Raw genomic sequence first — 7,138 nt, forward strand, 5'->3', positions numbered from 1 at the left:
ATTTTTGGTTTCAGATAATATAGTAGCTAAAAAATGCAATCCATAAACTCAATGTATTATTATAAGATGGCTTTAATAATGAGCATTTGCCTTAGCTGAAGTAGCAGAGAAACCACGCAGCTTCCCAAAATAAAGTCCTACTGAGAATCAGCATTACCCAGGCTCAGGTTTAAGCTCTCTACAAAGCTTTAAACATGAATCAAGTCTTCAGTTTCAAACTACTGATGAGTTGCAAGCAACATTAAGCCCAGTTCCTCACCCCTTCTCAGTTTGGGTTTTTAGATACTATACAGGCCATTAATTGCTTGCTTATAAAAAAAACTGTGGTAGGTTAACCTATGCAATAGGTCGGTACCTACCATAAAAGAAAGGTAGTAGGCTGGCCCTACCCAACCACCACACTTGCCTGTCTACTGTTGACCGATGTACAAACCAGCTGTCAATTGTTCAGAATTGTTCCTAATATTGTTCCTGACCACTTGCTAGGTTTCTACCAGTTTGTTGAATTTTTTTTGCTTATGCTTTCCTCACTGTTTTCTTCAGCAACTTAGACCTCTCACTTTCATTACATAGTCGTGGAAGCCTTTCAGTTGCTGCCTTTATATCTGCTATAGAGTAATGATTATGCAGTGTTTTGCATATTGTAGCATTTTGTTTGCCATTACTTCTGTAGTAGCTGACTTCAGCAATTTCTTCACTTGGCAAGTGAAACTGGCAACATGATGCTCCTGAAGCTTTACAGAAATGCCGCTTTGGGGCAAGAGTTTGATTTACACATGAAGAAAAGTAAAAATGCCATAAACTGTTTTCTAATTCTTCATCTACCACATTAAAGTATTGTCATTTTAACCACAACTGAAGAATACACATAGTGGTTTGTAATTCAAAGGCTAATGCAGAGCAAATTGTTAGCTATAAACAGAGCAGTAACTACTTTCTGTACTAACAGGTTTCTAGAAACCCAGTGCAATCCAGGCAATTCAATCATTCAGTTCTCATTAATTCAGCAGGACACCAACATACTGTCACAAATCACAACTAGCTAAGTACTTAAAAACAATATTAAAGTCACATCCAAAAAGCAGGGTTTTTTCAGCTGTATAAAGTATCAGATGCTTGGTGAGACAGTCCATGAAGTTTAATTTAGGTACACTGAAATGCATTTTGCATTTGCAAAAATACTTTTGCACTTACTTGCTATATATGACTAAGTATGTGCTCAGAAAGAAATGCTATGGAAAAAGGAATTCCTGCATCCCATTTATTTATTTACATAATTTTCCAGACTCCTCTTATGACAGAATGACAACACAGAATGAACTTATTAATAAAGCAGATGTAAATGAAGTTACTTAACATTGATGTAAGTACATCAAATTTCAAAGGTAAACAAACACACACTGTGGTTGTGCAATGTAAAAAAACATTTACACCTATCTCAGTTTCCAGTGGACTAGCTGAAAAATTTTACTTCTGAAAAAAAGTGTCTTTAGCTTTGTATAATCTTGGTGTACTATAACCTGTGTCTTGAATTCTGTATGCTTCAAATTCAGTAGGTTGAGATGGTATTTTTTCCCCTCTTTTCAGGGTGAGGCAGAGACAAGCACCGTCCTACCAGTTTTTAAACACTTTATGTGCTCCCTAGAAGAACATCTACTGAAATAATTCACATTACAAAATAAGCAGAGATGGGTAGTCTGAATTCAACAGAACAATGAAGAGCTTCACAGTAGCAGTTCATTCATTAAATGTTTCTATTTAAAGACACTACCTTCAACTGTACCACTGTACATTTGGATCTACAAGAGAACACAGGGGTGAATACCCTAATGTTTACTGCTTTTTAGAAAACCTCAATTTTTTTCAAGAAAGCAATTTAAACACGATTTTTGAAGAAAAAACACTCTGCTGACTTATAAGATTTCATTTTAAAATTATAATTCAGTTGAACTTTGAAGTCTGCATATTAGTCTTTCCTTCTGCTACCTTCCTTGAATCTGTAAAAATCCTAGTGTTTTAAAAATATTTGAGCCACATTTTCTAAACAGAGTTCTGGTGGATCACAGGTACCTGGATTTTAAGTGCAGCTCTCTAAACCAGAAATCTAAGAATTAAATACCTGGCTAGTTTCCAAAAGCCTACCCTGAGGTGACATTCACAAACCTAAAACACTAGTACTTAGGAAAGGTAATTCAAAAGTGATACTAAAAATGTGTCTTTCACCATTTAATATAAAAGAACGTAAAGATTCTTTTTTCTGTAAATAGTAATATTTAAAATAAAATCAATCACCTACCAAATTACAGGTAAAATAGTACACTTCCCCCAAGAGAGAATTTTCTAAGAAACATGAAAATTTTAATGTGCAGATTAGTAACAGCTGGTGCTGTAAGCATCTAAATTAGGAATTGGGGAGGAGTGGTGTTCTTCTACACATACACTCCCCACACCCTCCACAGTTCTGTGGGTTTTGGTTTGGAGCACAAGAACATACAAACTCCAACTGAAGCTCTCCTACCTGCTAAGAGACACTCCTTCCTTCCTGACCAGCCCTGCCCAGTATGCTGTTGGTGCCTGATGCTGAAGATGGGTCCACATTGTGCCTCTTTTAGGGGAAGCAATATCCTGCTAACAGGTTATCTGTTCTCTACCCAGATACCAGTTTTCTAGCAAGCTGTATGAACTTCATTTCTGAGATGACTACCCCTGCCAATTTGTTGCAGTAGTCCAAAAGAGCCAAAACTTGTTCTGCTTTCCCTCCCTGCTCCAAATAAAGACACACAAGCCAGCCACAACAGAGTATCAGCTGTGGTCCACACTGAATCATTTTCCTCCAATTAAGACCAAACCAAACATAACTTTTCACCTGACAAGACATTTTCAAAGGTAATTAAAACTGCATATGAAGTGTGTTTGGACAGCTAAGTTGTTGATCATCCCTAAATACCTTCCAGCAGTGTGAAGTCGGCAGCTGCATCTCAACTGTGCTACCACACAAAAAAACAGGACTCAGGAAATTAGCTTTATGTACTACTGGGATATTAACTTCTCTTAGTTTACGTAAGGACAACAGCAATGCTTGCTCTACATGGGTTTGCTGAGAGTAAAATAAACAGTCAGGACATACAGTAGCCTTCAGTATTAGTTGATTTGATCATTCATTTTTGTAACCAGCCATATTTAGATGCCAATCCCAATAACCAGGTCACAAGAAATTAAAATTGCTGTCACTTCTGGTAAGCAAACTGTTTGTAGGGACTTAGGAAGATGATTACTATTTTTATTTAACTTAAAAGCTGGTGACTGCAAGTGTTAGAAATCCAATAGTCTCTTTAAATCTCATGAAGGCAAACAAAATTATTCCTTGTGTGATTTAATACTCCCAATTTACTGATGCAACACTTTTTTTTTTTTAAGTGCTGCGTCATTTGTGGGTATTTTTCTTTCCTGGTATTAGAAGAGAAATCTCTCATTTTTACAGGTCTCTAATCTCCCTTCTGAACTAGACTCTGAAAACCTCCTGTGTACAACAACGTTCAGAGCACTTAATTATGCTGCTCAGAATCACAATACTAATTATGATAGTCAGATGTGTTTAGGTACAGTTATAAACAGATTTAAAAGACTTATTTGTAAGTGTGTAAGAGCTCTGCCACAATATCTGTAAAAACAACCACCTGGAGCAAATATGCATACGATGTATGTAGCGGTGCAACGCAAGATTTAATCTTCCACAGATCTACTAAACACTCTTTCAAGTGTTTGCCCTTGCTCTCCACCTCTCCCTCATCTGTTCTACTCTTCTGTCTAGACTGCCTCTACCTCTCCTGTCCGTTTGCACACAGAAAGAATTCGGGAATCGTGACCTTGCATCTTTCACTTTACGACATTTAATAGTGTTTGTATAGTTCAACTCACTTAGTGTGTCCAAAAGAAAGGCCACAGAAGTATTTAGGCCACTGCTGCTCAGGCCTAAATGTTGCCTATTAGAGGCGTCAGCCAGCCAGCTTCAATACTGCGATATTCTGCTTCTTGGAGTACACTGTGATTTATGCAGTGTATCATATATATGATCATGCTATGATCTGTATCATATTTTAATATCTATTGGTGTATGCCAACAGTTTATCTTCAGTCTCCCTAAACACGGACCACATCCCAGCTAATTAGGACATGCACCCAAAGGTACACATGCAGTGTCACTTCTGCATTAAGTGACTTAACAGCATTTTCCGTCTTAACACATAAACACACTGATTGTAACAGCTAAGTTCAGGTCTGCTCTCCTGCCTCAGGCACAGCTCTCTGGTGATCAGGCATAACTGCTTAAGCCCGCAACGATCATTATTTGTGCTACACTAAAATCTGAAGCTTCCAAGTAGAGACATCAGTTATCTTCTAGGAGCTTGCAAGCATCTCCTCCGCCCGCAACTGGCAGGCAAACAAGCCCAGGTAGGGCTTCTCAAATCTAAGCCTCCACCCTTGCCTTGAAATTCAGTTTCTGTATTTCAGATGGCCAGCCTCTGGCTCCCTGAAGATCCCTGACAGGTAACAGCACCGTGCTCCTCCACTGGTACGGGCTCCCTCATGCTGCAACAACGCTGCCACACCACAAGCCAGCTCTAGGCTCACCTGAGCTTCAGTCCCTGCAACATAACACAATCCCCACCACTGCCACCCGTCTGGGCTAGCTAACAGCTTTCAGCATCAGGGGAGCCAAACCTTTCCTGGGCGCTTTTGCTTTTATTCTTCACCGCTACGCCAAGAGCAGGCTTTCACGTGAGCCTCGACTCACACCCTGCCCTCTGTGTGACCGTTCGGTGCGACTGAGCTCCCATGCCAGATTCGTGGCCGCTTCAATTCACAACCTTCAGGATAAACTGAGCATCACCCTGGGTAGCTGCAGTAGGGACCCAATGCACGTCCAAGGGCAGCGCCTCGGGACCAGCTTCTGACATCTCCCCAGGAGAAGCAAGGACACAGGGAGCACAGGGTGCCGCTAACCTCAGGAAGCAAAATCCATCATGTTCCCAAGCTGCCCTCAAAGGACGCAGCACAAAGGGGGAAGGAAACTTGGAGGCGATCGCTTTGCTAAGAAGTAATCCCTGTCCAGAACAGAAGGGGCAAGAGTCTCCTGAACCTGCACTTAACATATTTACTGAGGCTGCTATTAGCTCAGAAAGGTTGAGGGGGGGGGAATCAGAGACCAGAGTCACAACAGAATGTAAATACAGAAATCCTTACGCGTCACCTAAAAAATCTGAGAAACAGGCAGTAAGGAGAATTCCTTCATTCTCGTATTTCCTATTTCAAAAATAGAATTCTGGAAGAGCTTTTCAGTGTGTTCTTGCACAAATCTTTCTATTCCCACCCGTACGGCAAGAGCCTAACCTAATATTGCTACACACAGAGGCAAGTTAGGTTTCGTCTGCCCGGCAACACTATGAGTTTTATTGCTGCAATTCCTCACATGGAGGTATTTTCAGGGGAAAGATAAGATTTAAAAAAGCACCAGTCATAGAATAAAAATTTTAGAATTCTCCCAAATATAGAGAATTATCTTACACCTTTAAGCTCCTCCAAAAGGACAAAGTCTAAGGTGTTTCCGCAACTACTACAACCAGACACTGTGCCCTGACAGTTACCTTTTTTAAAACGCTTCTTGAGATTGATACAGGTTACCAACCTTGCAAACCATGCACTCTTGTCAGAGGAGGAACTGCAGCTATCGCCGCATTCAGTTGAGAGCGCCTTTAGGGATGTGCAACGCTAACACCGCTGCTCACTAACCGATTCACTGCCCCAGTCCTGCCTGCACACAAGCAGTTAGGGAAAGGTGACCAAACGCGCCATTTTGTTTTTCTTGGCTTTAGCCGCACACTGAGGACAACCTGATTATACTTAACAGCAAGACATGCTTCCTCAAGAGAAGCTTAAACGAAGACAGAATAGCAGTCTTACAGCTGAGCTGTGGGAGACATTGCTTTTCCACAGCCACCACATGAGAGGAAGTACAGGCACCTCTCAGCAACGGGAACCTACACGTGGGTGAGAACAGGAACACAGGCTTATGTTTCCACATTAAACTTGTTGCCATGTGAAATTTGACTAGCAAGCTTTACAAAATACGTAAAAACGTTTAGACAGGAATTCCACAGGAGGTGGATGACCAACTGAAGTATGCAGAGAAATGTAAGCACCACCCGGCTTTAGATACTGTACTTTGTATCCTGGTGTTTTACAAAGCAAGGCTGTGCAACCACAGCATTTGTCCCTGCTACATAAATTCAGCACATTTGCAAGTTTAATGCAAATGTTGCAAACAAATACGGTTCTAAAATATTTCCAGTCGTAAGAGACCAAAGACTAGACAGACCCAAATTAACGGTCTTATTCAGAATAAAGACAATCATACGAGCTCATGACCTGGTCTGCACAGACGGCTGGCGACCAAAGTGCCTCCAGCAGGCACCATCCTTTATCCTTTAGCCCACCGCTGGCAGACGAGCTCTGGAAGGAGACAGCCACAGGCTATATGGAGGACAGGATGGGGTCGCTGTGCTCGGTGGAGATGAAGACGCCAGATGCTGGGCACACCTATCAACTCTTGGAAACACCTGCTTTCCTCAGCATACCTTCACTAACGGAACAGCCGCCTGGTTTTGTACCGAATGTTTCCTGCAGACCAAAGAAAAAGGCTTGTCTAGAAACTGCAGCAAGGCAGATGGATGCGAAGGAGAGATTTGGCCGTCTAGCTGGAGGAGCGATCAGGAAAATACCCGAAGGATGAAGTGAGGAAGCGAGGCAAGGGTACGCAGCAAAGGAGCAGGAGGAAACGAGAACGAGTCCCCTCCGAGCCTCGGAGAGGATCTTCAGAGCAGAGCGCTCTCCTCAGACGCGCTCCTCTAAATATAGTCTTCGCACGACACGCTGCACGAAAAAACCTGCAGCTCGGTGAAGGCTGCTGGGGCCACTCCGAGGATAAAACCCGGACGCGCTTACTACACGAGTCCCTCGGTCAGCTGCAGCAGCCGAACGAAGGGCGGTTAAGCGGCGCTGCCCGCTCCCCCTCTCCCAGCTCCGAGTCGGGCTCCCGGCCCCGGGGAGGCGGCGGGACGGGGACAGCCGCCCGGCAGCG

This window comes from Haliaeetus leucocephalus, unplaced genomic scaffold, assembly GCF_000737465.1.
Source record: "Haliaeetus leucocephalus isolate CR32 unplaced genomic scaffold, Haliaeetus_leucocephalus-4.0 Scaffold194, whole genome shotgun sequence".
Taxonomy (NCBI): domain Eukaryota; kingdom Metazoa; phylum Chordata; class Aves; order Accipitriformes; family Accipitridae; genus Haliaeetus; species Haliaeetus leucocephalus.